This window comes from Gossypium arboreum, chromosome 2 (assembly GCF_025698485.1).
Source record: "Gossypium arboreum isolate Shixiya-1 chromosome 2, ASM2569848v2, whole genome shotgun sequence".
Lineage (NCBI taxonomy): Eukaryota > Viridiplantae > Streptophyta > Magnoliopsida > Malvales > Malvaceae > Gossypium > Gossypium arboreum.
This window is the reverse complement of record NC_069071.1, coordinates 64705791-64719183: the sequence shown is the minus strand read 5'-3', so window position 1 is coordinate 64719183 and position 13393 is coordinate 64705791. Positions and strand designations below refer to the sequence as shown.

Sequence of the window (13393 nt, the reverse complement as noted above, 5' to 3'; positions counted from 1 at the left end):
CATAAGTGAACTCAGACTCAACTCAACGAGTTCGGATGCCTAGTTACATCTCACGAACTCGGACTCAACTCAACGAGTTCGGACATTCGCATCCATAAGTGAACTCGGACTCAACTCAACGAGTTCGGATGCTCAACCATCCTAGTGACATGTCACTTGTATCCTAATCTATTCCTAAGGTTCAAACGGGCTTTTTCCTCGAACACTTATTCTTGCCGTCTTCCGTAGAATGCCGAAATCAATACTCAGTAACAATTATATTTAACAAGTAGCTCACATAATTTACACATTGTTTGAAATTAACCACAAAGCATACATTTCATAATGAAATTCAGCATAACACATAATTAATATCAATAACTTAAAAATAACAATTATGCTACATTATTTACACATGAACTTACCTCGTATGCGAAAATGGCTATTTTTACCATTTCGTCCACAACTTGGTATTTTTACCGATTAAGCCATTTTGCTCGTTTTCACTTAAAACCGAGTAGCACAAGTTGTCTAACATAATTAAAACTTCATATTCTATCATAAAACACTAAAATACACAAATTTCACCTATGGGTATTTTTCCAAATATAAACCCTAGGTTAAATTATTGCTAGCATAAGCTAAATCGAGCTCAGGGACTCCAAAACGTAAAAATCATTAAAAGCGAGGCTAGAACGAACTTACAATCGAGCTTGGAAGCTTGAAAAACCTAGCCATGGTTTCTTCTTGCTATATTCGGCCGTGGGGTTGAATATGAGCAAAATTGGCTTTAATTTTGTATTTTAATTCATTTTACCCTAAATGACCAAAATGCCCTTACTACTAAACTTTCCAAAATTCCATCCATGTCCAATTTTGTCCATAGACTTAGAAATTGGTAAAATTACTCTTTAAGGACCTCTAATTAATAATCTAATTCAATTTTATGCAAAATACTTCTAGAACACAAGTTTTGCAATTTATTCAATTTAGTCCCAAATTTCAAATTAGGCACTTTATGCATAAAATTTCTTCACGAAATTTTCACACAATCATGCAATCATATCATAGACCTTAAAATAATCATAAAATAATTATTTCTATCTCAGATTTTGTGGTCACGAAACCACTATTCCGACTAGGCCCAAAATCAGGATATTACAACTCTCCCCCCCTTCAGGGATTTTCGTCCCCTAAAATCTTACCGAAAAAGTGGTCTTCACTTTTAATCTCATATTTGGTGCGAAGAACTTGCACTTAGACTGTACCTCCAATACATCTCTTCAATTTCTCATATGATCTAAAAGCTTACGCTTTCAACTCTCAACTGTTCTTAAATTTTCAACCCTTCTCAATTTCCCATGATATCATGACATAAAACCCAGATCTCAACTTGATTTAATGGAGACCGAATTCCAAGAAATCCAAAAATCAAAGAGACTGAAATTCCATGAATCGATGAGTAGGAATTCATTCAATACAGATGTGATTTATAGATCTCGCCAAACATTTAACAATAGGATACATCACATTTTCCTCTTTCCGCCATAGAAATAATTCGATATGGCCTCAAGAATAATCCTTCTCATTTCCATCCCAATATCAACATTGACAAGGATAATTTTGATAGATCCCAATGCTCGGCTTTAACCCCTTTAACAACTCCGATTTTATGTAACATCGGATGCTCTAAACTATCACATTACCTCACCGTCTTGAAACACATCACAATTCATACAACAATACATTCTTGAAAGTCGAAGTCATTGCTCAATGTAGACTAGTCTAGTTCGGACGCTTGGTTACCAATATTCTCATCTATCCGAACTCATCAACATGTAATAAACTTTTCAGCTTTCACAAGATGGAAACCTTATCATTCGTAGTGACTTAAACTAATATTCAACTCTTTCTATTAAATATACACTTCTCGTTCAAACTATTTACTCTTTTATCCGTACAAAATGAAATTCTATTATCGACTTGGGAAAAATAATCCGACATAATTGTCACATGAAATCTTTCAAATAAATAATTTACCATACCGACTAAAACTCGCTTTTATCACCTATGCCTTTACCGATGTCAAATCCTTACGAAATTAGAAAAATCCCAATACTAAAATCACCACATTACCAAGATCAAATTAGAAGTATAGTCATATTTGACATGATTATCACGAATGAAGAACGTTACTTGAACATGAGTCATAATTGACAAATTATGGAACAAAGATAACAAGAAAACCGAATAAAGAAATCCAAGATAGAGAAACCGAATAAAGAAATCCGAATAAAGAGATCCGGGATAAAGAAACCCAAGATACGATACTATGCCGGAGAATCGAAAACCAAATTCATAGAGAAAATACAGAATACCTCGATAATTCTTCAAAGAAAGAAAGTCCAAAAGAAAACATTATTTAATCCCACTGAAATCAAATATAACAAGATCAATATATCTTCCCATACATATATATCGATGAAGCATCAAGTAGAAGAAAGCAGAATCATAATATCATATGAATTCTCTCATCAATTCTTATCGATTTAAATGAAATAGAATACGATGAAATAGAGCAATATAAATTATAAACCAATCAGACTACCAATGCTTTCATCCAACACCAAATTAGAAGACATTCCCATATAACAAGAATTTCTTCGAAGATCAATAGCCATAGAAATATTTACGAGAACGGTGAACACATAGAACATCTCAAAAGAGATCGCTAAATCATCTCGGTCATAATCATCACACTCGGATAATTCACATTTGAAATATCATTTCCCCAACTAGTTCTGCCGTCACAAATTTCATATTAAATCATTCACTAAAGAATGTCGAGTTCGAATAAATTTCGATTTACACTTTTCTCGACCTTGCACTTGAGTAATTCGATTTACCAAAGAGAATTCCTTCTCTAACTGGACAATGCATAATTCCAATAATCTTTATATCAATCCGATACTTTCGCTCGACTTTACTTATCAGCTCATTTTCAATCTCGGATCATACTTATAATTATTCTATCACTTGAACTCTTTGGGTTCTCAAAAAAACTTATTCAATACAAATCTCATGAAATTCCATTATAAGTACCACTTTGGTAAGGGGAGGGTTGTAGGACCTCGACTCGACTTTCTTATACATACACATATGACACAACTTCCATCATCATAGTAACATCATCAAAATCATGTCATTCATTCATGTTGGCTTACACCAATTTTCCTATTGTCCCATTTAGACAATATACTTATGCATACATTCTATGTTTTCTAGATAGCTTTACTTATCCATTCATTTAATTAAATTAATTCATGCTCATGACATTATATAAGGCCAAACAAACATAAATATTTGCATCACAATCACAACTTTCATTTCGTGCATCATCATGTACATATCATTACAATCATACAATTCAGTCCAACAATTTAACATAGATAAGTTCATTTCATTATAATCCTTTATCTCATAAAAATTGTATATCATTAACATTCATCAACATTCAACGTCCAATCAAGACAAGGACATTTTCATTCGTATTATGATATTATGACCTTTATTCATACCTCTACTACTTTCTATTTATTCCGTTCATCTTATCAAGTAAGCCACATACACTACATCGTATGAGCATTAAGCAAATATGGATATTTATCACAACATGAACTTTCATCTCACATATTATCACATATGTATCATAAACTTTTATTCATACTTTTCTGAACCGAGACTTATCATAATCATAATTTTACTCAAATATCTTCACATAACATTGAACATGGTCGGCACAGCTCGGTTGGAGAGTACCCTGTCTAAATAAGACGGTACTTATACGCGTCGGAAGACATCACACTATCACAGATCAGTGGCATGTATAGCTAAACTTTTACACATGCTAGGTTAGTCCGAGAACCGACTAAAACTGCTCGATACCACTAAATGTAACACCCGTGCATCGAGACCGTTGCGGAGTCGAACACAAGGTGTTAACGGACTTAATTCATTAATTAAACAGCTCATACAATTCATTTTAAAATTTCCAGACAAGCTGGCTAACTGCATCATAGTCGCTTTAAAAATCATATCTCGAGTTACGAAACTCAAATCCAATTCCGTAAATTTTCATGAAACTAGACTCATATATATATCTACTAATTTTTTCTATAATTTTGGTTGGGCGAATTAGTACAGTTTATTAGTTAAAGTCTCCCTGTTTCAGGGTTCAACTACTCTGACCTCTGTGTATTACGAATCAGATATCTCCTGTACAGAGCTTCAATGACTATGCCGTTTATCTCTAATAAAACTAGACTCAATAAGGAATCTGTACATATAAAGCATGACTTCTAATTATCTTTGTAAAATTTATGGTGAATTTCTAAAGTCAGAACAGGGGATCCAGAAATCGCTCTGGCCCTGTTTCACAAAAATTTAAACATCTCATAAAATATAGCTCATATACCTGTTTCGCTTATTCCATATGAAAATAGACTCATCAAGCTTCGATTCCATAACTTATTCATTATTTAATTCCATTTCTAATATTTTTAGTGATTTTTTAAACTCACGTCACTGCTGCTGTCTGAATCTATTTTATGGTAAATTTTACCTATTTCATGGTTTCCATGGATTAGCTAGCAATTTGACATACATAATACCAAATATGATCATGATTAGCCATTCCAATGGCTAATCATTACCAAGCATTTCTATTTCCATACCACTCAATAACCATATCATAAGACCATATATACAAAATGATTATAATGCTATATATGCCATACTCAAAATATACAAGCCATTATGCCAAGATGGTATACGGATAGTGTGAGCGTGCCTCCGACCGTTTCCGATTTCGAGCTGGCTTGTCAACACTACAAGGAATGAAAAGGAGGAGTAAGCATAAATGCTTAGTAAGCTCACATGCAAATAGCAAGTAACATAACCATATAAGCAAACATAAAACATCATTTGCATAATCATCACCAAGACATTCATATCACCTTTTCATTTATCATCTTACCATATTGTTGTTATATCGAGTTTTCAACCCGAGGGTTAAGTACATACCTGTTCAAAGTATCCATTTCACAACACTTACCAATACGTCCCTTTCATCTTGAGTATTCCTTCATTTGAGTAGAACTTTACCCGTTGAACACATCGGAATATAATTCGGATACATGGATAACTTGCACATAAGTGCCACATATGTAGCCAAGCTACCATGTAACCCGCCCATAAGTGAACTCGGACTCAACTCAACGAGCTCGGGCGTTCGCATCCATAAGTGAACTCGGACTCAACTCAACGAGTTCGGATGCCTAGTTACATCTCACGAACTCGGACTCAACTCAACGAGTTCGGACATTCGCATCCATAAGTGAACTCGGACTCAACTCAACGAGTTCGGATGCTCAACCATCCTAGTGACATGTCACTTGTATCCTAATCTATTCCTAAGGTTCAAACGGGCTTTTCCTCGAACACTTATTCTTGCCGTCTTCCGTAGAATGCGAAATCAATACTCATTAACAATTATATTTAACAAGTAGCTCACATAATTTACACATTGTTTGAAATTAACCACAAAGCATACATTTCATAATGAAATTCAGCATAACACATAATTAATATCAATAACTTAAAATAACAATTATGCTACATTATTTACACATGAACTTACCTCGTATGCGAAAATGGCTATTTTTACCATTTCGTCCACAACTTGGTATTTTTACCGATTAAGCCATTTTGCTCGTTTTCACTTAAAACCGAGTAGCACAAGTTGTCTAACATAATTTAAAACTTCATATTCTATCATAAAACACTAAAATACACAAATTTCACCTATGGGTATTTTTCCAAATATAAACCCTAGGTTAAATTATTGCTAGCATAAGCTAAATCGAGCTCTAGGGACTCCAAAACGTAAAAATCATTAAAAACGAGGCTAGAACGAACTTACAATCGAGCTTGGAAGCTTGAAAAAACCTAGCCATGGTTTCTTCTTGCTATATTCGGCCGTGGGGTTGAATATGAGCAAAATTGGCTTTTAATTTTGTATTTTAATTCATTTTACCCCTAAATGACCAAAATGCCCTTACTACTAAACTTTCCAAAAATTCCATCCATGTCCAATTTTTGTCCATAGACTTAGAAATTGGTAAAGTTACTCTTTAAGGACCTCTAATTAATAATCTAATTCAATTTTATGCAAAATACTTCTAGAACACAAGTTTTGCAATTTATTCAATTTAGTCCCAAATTTCAAATTAGGCACTTTATGCATAAAATTTCTTCACGAAATTTTCACACAATCATGCAATCATATCATAGACCTTAAAATAATCATAAAATAATTATTTCTATCTCAGATTTTGTGGTCACAAAACCACTATTCCGACTAGGCCCAAAATCAGGATATTACATTTTCCTTCTATGAAAATCATTATATGGTATAAAACAGTGTCCTAAGTAGTGTGTAATGCCCCAATTTTCGGGAATTCTGTGAATGTTGACAAAATTTCATGCTTTGATTTTGTCATTTGTGAGTGAAATTATGAAATAGGACCTATGTGAAAATGTTTGAAAATGCGATAGGCTAAATTGAAGTGGCCAAATAAATAGGAGTGCAAAATAGGAGGATTTGCATGACAAACCTCCCATTTTACATGAAGTGGCTAGCCATCATGTTGTTGTAGACAATATGAGTACTTGATATCCATAATTTATGGTACAAATTGATACAAATTGATAATAGGTTAGGTAAATGTTCCATGATAATAGGTTAGGTAAATGTTCCATGATAATGGGTTAGGTAAATGCTTCATGATAATAGGTTAGGTAAATGTTCCATGATAATGGGTTAGGTAAATGTTTCATGATAATGAGTTAGGTAAATGTTTCATGATAAAAATTTCATGTCTTTTGTATTAAAGAATTAAATGGATGAAATATGAAGTTTTATTAAAAGAAAAAGGGGTGAAAAGAACAAAGTTTTGTCCATCTTTGTTCATCATAGCTGAAAGTTAGAGAAGAGAAAGGAGAGGAGAAAGCTCTTGAGTATTCGGTCATTAGGAGGAGGAAAATTGAAGGTAAGTTCTTGGTACCTTGCTTCTATTTTGAGGTTCATGAGTTCTTCTTGATTCTACCTTAACTCTTGAAGTATATTTTGATTTTTAGTTGTGTTGTGAGCATTTAGTCATGAATTAAAATGAAGGAAATGGTTGTTGTTTCATGTTCTTTTGATGAAAAATGGAAGATAGGTGAAGTTGAGCCAAACAAATGAGCATGCATGTGCCTTAGATGTTAAAGGAAAAATCAGCTAACATGTTGTGCTTTAAAATGATGAAATGGAGATTATACTTAAGTAAAATCATAGATATGTGATGATTGATTGGTGATATACATGTTTAAATAACAAGCATGCAAGTTAGGTGTGAAAGAGTGATTTGGTAATAAATCTGCTTGGGACAGCAGCAGTAACGTGACTTTGGAAAATCACCATAAATTGTGGGAGATGAATTAGAAGCTGAATAAATTATGTAATTAAAGCTTTTTGAGTCTAGTTTCTAATGAAATAAACAAGAACATATTTTGAATTCTGTACAATGAGAAATTTGATTCGTAATGAAGGGTGGTCAGATTAGTCAAACAGTGAAACATGGGAAACTTTGAGAAAATTCTGGTATTGATTGGCTAAACCAAAAATTCTGAAAATTTTATGGATAGAAGATATATGAGTCTATTTTCAGGGAAAATTAACGGCACTTGATTTGGAGTTTCGTAGCTCTAGTTATAAATAATTTAGTGACTATTGCTCAGGAAGACAGCTTGCAGTGAAATTATGATTATGTGGTAAACATTGACAAAAATTTGTTAATAAGTTGTTTATTGATTTCTTATAAGCTTACTATGATCTGTAGGTGTGGTTGGCTGAATATTGTAAGGGGTTAATACGTAGTTTGTATTTGAATAGTTAGATTAACGTGTTAGTAATCCAATTGTAGGCGGTTCGTGTGTGGATCTCGTCAAGATATCGTCATAAAATGTGTGTAACTAACACCCTCTTTCTTAGTCTAGATCGGCAAAAGTCGAAAAGCGAAATGCCGAAAACCAATATTTTGTAGATTTGCGAGTGTGCGAATGCTCGTGAGGTAAATCGATTAATGTTTTTGTAAGCTGCAATGTTTGGACCGCAAAGTGCATGATTTACGTGCCTCGATATTTTTGGGCTTAATGGGCCAAAATTGGAATGATGATAATCTGCCCAATTCGGTAAGAACCCTCGATGCGTGATTCTGTTAGTACGTGAAAAGTAAGAATATGCATGAAAACCCTAAAATAGATAAATTACTGAAATACCTTTAAAAGTGAAAAATTTACGCTTTACCCCTAGTAGATAAATTACCAAATACCCCTAGGGTTAAATTGACCTAAATGCATGTTTGATCGTTGTTATTTACTGCATGCCATGTTGTTATTATCGATGCATGGACTGGGATATTGACGGAGGAAGTACTGAAAGTGGCTTGTCCACGTCTTGGAGGCTCTGCCTCAATTCTTCGTAATCGAGTAGCAAGGTCAAGAATCGTGGAGTGTTGGGCTAGGTGGGTTGAGCTATTCCCACATGGAGTGTATGGCTGGTACGGGTGGAGTGTAGTGGTTGGTGGGTTGAGTAGTCTCCCAAATGGGCTTGCATATGTTTACTTGATGTTGCATGTATTTTGAAATGGGCGTATGGGCCATCTTGTTATCTGAATAAGGGCTAAGGCCCAGTTTATTGTAATCTGAAAAGGGCTCGCCCAATACCACTGCACTGAATGGGCTTAGGCCCAATGGGCTTGAGCTGACTTGGGCTTTGAATGGGTTTTCCTTACACTGAGTTTCCCAAACTCACCCTTTTATTTTCATCCACGCAGTAATCCCCAACCATAGTGGGCTTGGAGCTGTGAGGGAATTCGGAGTGGCCACCTATTCTGAAAGTTTGATTTTCTTCTGGTGAACTGGACATCCTTTTATTTACGTTTGAAGTTTTGGGTTTTTAAATGTAATAAGGCCGCTTATTTATTTTTGATGGTTTTTTTTATATGTATTACTAAGATAAGTAATACTTATTTTAACTGTTGAAATTGGATAGCTTTAGGGCGCGTTTTCAAAAACAACAGTTGATTTCAAAATAACACGACAACAAGCAAAGCTTCCGCAATGAAAGTATTTTCCAAAATTAATCACTTTTCCTAAAAATGACTTAATCAAATCGGTTTCCTAGAAATATCCATGACGTTAAAGTGTGGCAATGGCGGTATGCATGTCTAGGATTGGATCCGAAGGGAGCTTGGTACTTAAGCAGTCCGATGGACTCACCACCTCTTTTCCGGTTTCCTACCTGGTGCACAGCTTCCATTCACTTGGTTAGTTTGACAAAATTCGGCTTTTTTTTTAAAACACTAAAAAGGGAACACGGGTTTTTGACTTCACAGTGGCATGTCGGATTCGGCCTTAACGTCTGGGCCGGGTTTGGGGTGCTACATAGTGGTACAAAAAGTTTGACTCCTTCCTGTTAAGTATTGGTTTCGCACAAAGTAATCATGATAATTGTATGTATTTACAATATTTAGATAAAGGTTCATTCATATATTTGCTGCTTTATGTTGATGATGTGTTGATAGCAGCTAAGGATCCGTTAGAAATTGAACGACTTAAAACCTTACTTAACTCTAAATTTGAGATGAATGATCTAGGTGCAACAAAGAAATTATGGGGATAAAAAATTGAAAGGATAGACGTTTCAAGAAATTATTCTTGTCGTAACAAAGGTACATCAAGAAGATCCTTGAGCGATTTGAGATGCAAAACTCAAAATCGGTAAGTACTATAACAACCCGTTTTCAGTGAAATCAGAATAGTGGTTTCAGGACCACAAATATAAACTAAAAATATTTATTTTATTATTATTTTAGTGTCCAAAACATGATAGTAGAGTCATATGAAAATTTCGTTAAGAAATTTTAACGTTTGCATGCTTAATTCGATAAAAAGGACTAAATTGCATAAGGTGCAAAAGTGGAGTTCTAGTAGCTAAAGGTATTAAATAGCTATAGAACCTTAAAGTATGAGTTCTTAAATGGTAATTAGACCACTAATATTCTTAGTGGACAAATATAGACACTTATTTAATGGTTTTAAATGTTAATAATTAATGTTAAAGTTGTAATTTAATAAATAAACTAAGTAAAATAATGAAAACAAAAATGTCATATTGTTGGTTTATCTTTTTGAACCAAAAATAAAAGTGAAAAACTCCATGGAAGGAACTTGTGCATTCGGCTAGGGTTCTCTAATGCATGTAAGTGAATTTCAGTCCCGTTTTTAATGATTTATATGTTTTTGGAGTCGTTGTAACTTAATCTACTAGCCTAGGATTAAATTGTGAAACTGTTAAAGTATTAGGGTTTTACCATTGATGAATGTATATTTTTTTTATGTTTGATGATAGAAAATGAATAGTTGTTGTTAGATAAACAAGTTTGGTAAAGTGATTTTGAGTGAAAATGTTAAATAGGGATTAAATTGATAAAATGTGAAAATTATGTGGTAAATGTGTGAAATAATGAAATGTGTGGGCTGCTATAGGTCTATATAGAATTCGACTAGCATGGGTGTGGATTAAATTGCATGAATTTGCATTTTTATTAGCTAGGGACTAAATTGTAAAGTAGTCAAATGTTTAGGGGTAAAATGGTAATTTTGCCATAACATGAAATTGGATTGAATTGAATAGTATAAAGTATGAATTAAAGTGGTTAAATTTGATTATATAAATCAAGAAAAGCCACGTTCGGAATTAGATCGGGGGAAAAATAAAGTATTGGATTGATCAGTCAATTTTCTCTGTATTAATTCGAGGTAAGTCCGTATGTTAATAAGCATTAAAGTAATTTGTGTTTTAAATACTTTATTATTGCATACTTGATGAATACCACTTCACAGAAATACTTGACGAATATTTGGCGACGTATTAAATCCCGGTTGAACTTTAGGAATAGATAGGATACGAATGATATGTCATTAGGGGTTACCGTGTTTTGGGTGCTGGTCCTATACATTCTACTAGTGGCTGAGTTTTTAGGCATATGTTGCAGTTACTCGTCAGCTTGTGTGAGCAGCACCGTGTACTTACGTCTTGACCGTCAGATTGTGTGAGCAAACCCGATGATGGCTCGAGAGTGAGCATCTATACGAGATATGAGATAGAGATGGTTTCGACCATGTATTGACATTTTGGTTTGCGAGTTACCCGAGTATCCAGTATTATTCCAAATGGTTCAATGGGCATAGTGATGTTACGAAAGTATATGAATTCAATATAAACCAGTACATGTATGTACGTAAATCATGTGAGAATTGAATCCATGAGATTTGTGATTTCATGTCTAACTTTGTGGATGGATATATGTTAGGCTTGTAGATCAAATTGAGTTGCATTATACTATGTTTAATTACTTAAATTGTGATTAAATGGTAAGATGAGTTTTATGCTATACTGTAACAGCCCGATTTTAGGCCTAGTCGGAACAGTGGTTTCGGGACCACGAATTTGACATAGTGAAACTTGTTTTTTATTATATTTTTATGGTATACAGTTTTATAGAATGATTTCATGAAAATTTCGTTCGGAAATTTTGACGTTTGAGCACTCAATTTAGCAAAAAGGACTAAATTGTAAAAAGTGAAAAACTTGAGTGCTAGAGGTGTCTAATTGTTATGAAATTTTAAATTAGATGTCCTTAAATGGTAATTAGACCATTTTCTTAGTTAGTAGACAAAAATAGACATGAAGTAAGATAAATTTTATGTTTTAAGTTAGGGGCATTTTGGTCATTTGGCTTATAAATGAATTAAAAATCAAATTAAAAGCCAAATCTTGTCCATCTTCTTCCCATGGCTGAAATTCTCAAGGGGGAACCATAGCTAGGGTTTGTTCATCTTCCAAGCTCGATTCTAATCCGTTCTAGTCCCGTTTTTAATTTTTTTTATGTTTTTGAGATCCTTGTAACCTAATCTAGCTATTTCAAGGACTAATTTGAAAGAAAATCAAAGTCTAAAATTTTACCCATGAAGAATTTTTTTGCATTTTGATGTCTAATGGTAGAAAATGTGTGTTTGGTTTATGATAAACAACTTTTGCTAGGTGATTTTTGATGAAAATGTCAAAAGGACCAATTTGTAAAAAGGTTATAAAATGTGTGTAAAAGTGTGATTAAATGAAAAATTTGGGCTGTTATAAGTATAAAAGAGGTTCGGATAAGCTTGGGAGTCAAAGAAATTGAATTTATTTCAATTTACGAGCCTAGGGATCAATGTGTAAAAATGTCAAAGTTTAGGGGCAAAAATGTAAATTTTCTCTAATATAAATTTTGAACTGAATTGAGTAATGTTAATAATAAATGATTCGAATTTTCTATTATAGATTAAGAGAAACAAGGTTCGGACCTAGATCGAGGGAAAAACAAAGTGTTTGACGATTAGGTCTCTTTTTTACTATTTTTGTACTGAGGTAAGATCTTATGTAAATAATGTATTTTTTTTAAATATGTTTTAAATACTTTACTATTGTATGAATTATGATTGACCATTGAGCGTGTTCGACAAAGTTACGATAAAAGTGAAATCCCGGTTGAACCTTAGGAATAGATAAGATACAAATGTCATGACATTAGGGTTACTAAGACTATGTGTAAGACCATATCTGAGATATGGCATCTATATGAGACTTCGTGTAAGACCATATTTGCGATATGGCATCGATATAAGACTTCGTTTAAGACTATAGCTGGGCTATTGGCATCGATACGAGATCCCATGTAAGACCATATCTGGGATATGGCATTGGTATGGTACCGTGTGTACGGAACTCCCAAGTATCCTTTAGTATTCCAAGTGATTCAACGGGTAATTTAATGAGTATATCAAAGATAAATTGTGTGTAAATCCAATTAGAGATGACTTAGTATGTATGAAAACTCATACGTGATGAGCTCGTTATGTGAATAACCCTCGATAAGGTTATGATTGAGTAAGTTATGATTATAAGATCTTAATAATATTTAATGCTAATTGTATGTTAAATGTTGGTTTATGATGCCTATTATTTGCATGTGAACTTACTAAGCTATATAGCTTACTCCCATTTTCTTTCCATTGTCTTATAGTGTCACCAAGCTAGCTCGGGGATTGAAGACTGTTGGAGATCCACTCACACTATCAACTGATTATTTTGGGTACCAATGAATTTGACATTTTGAGTTATGAGGTGTATAGGGACTTGGTTATTTTGTTATGTGTCATAATTGAATTGGCCTAATACGTTGCCCTATATTGGTTGATAATTCATTTT

The 13393-nt window shown here is 33.6% G+C and overlaps 1 long non-coding RNA gene across 1 annotated transcript; it reads left to right on the top strand.

Annotated features, from left to right (window-relative positions):
- Positions 1-8918: 8918 nt before the first annotated feature.
- Positions 8919-11537, top strand: LOC128283646 (uncharacterized). Its single transcript, XR_008274043.1, has 2 exons — positions 8919-9861; positions 11139-11537. It is a non-coding gene; the product is annotated as an uncharacterized LOC128283646 (long non-coding RNA).
- Positions 11538-13393: the final 1856 nt, after the last annotated feature.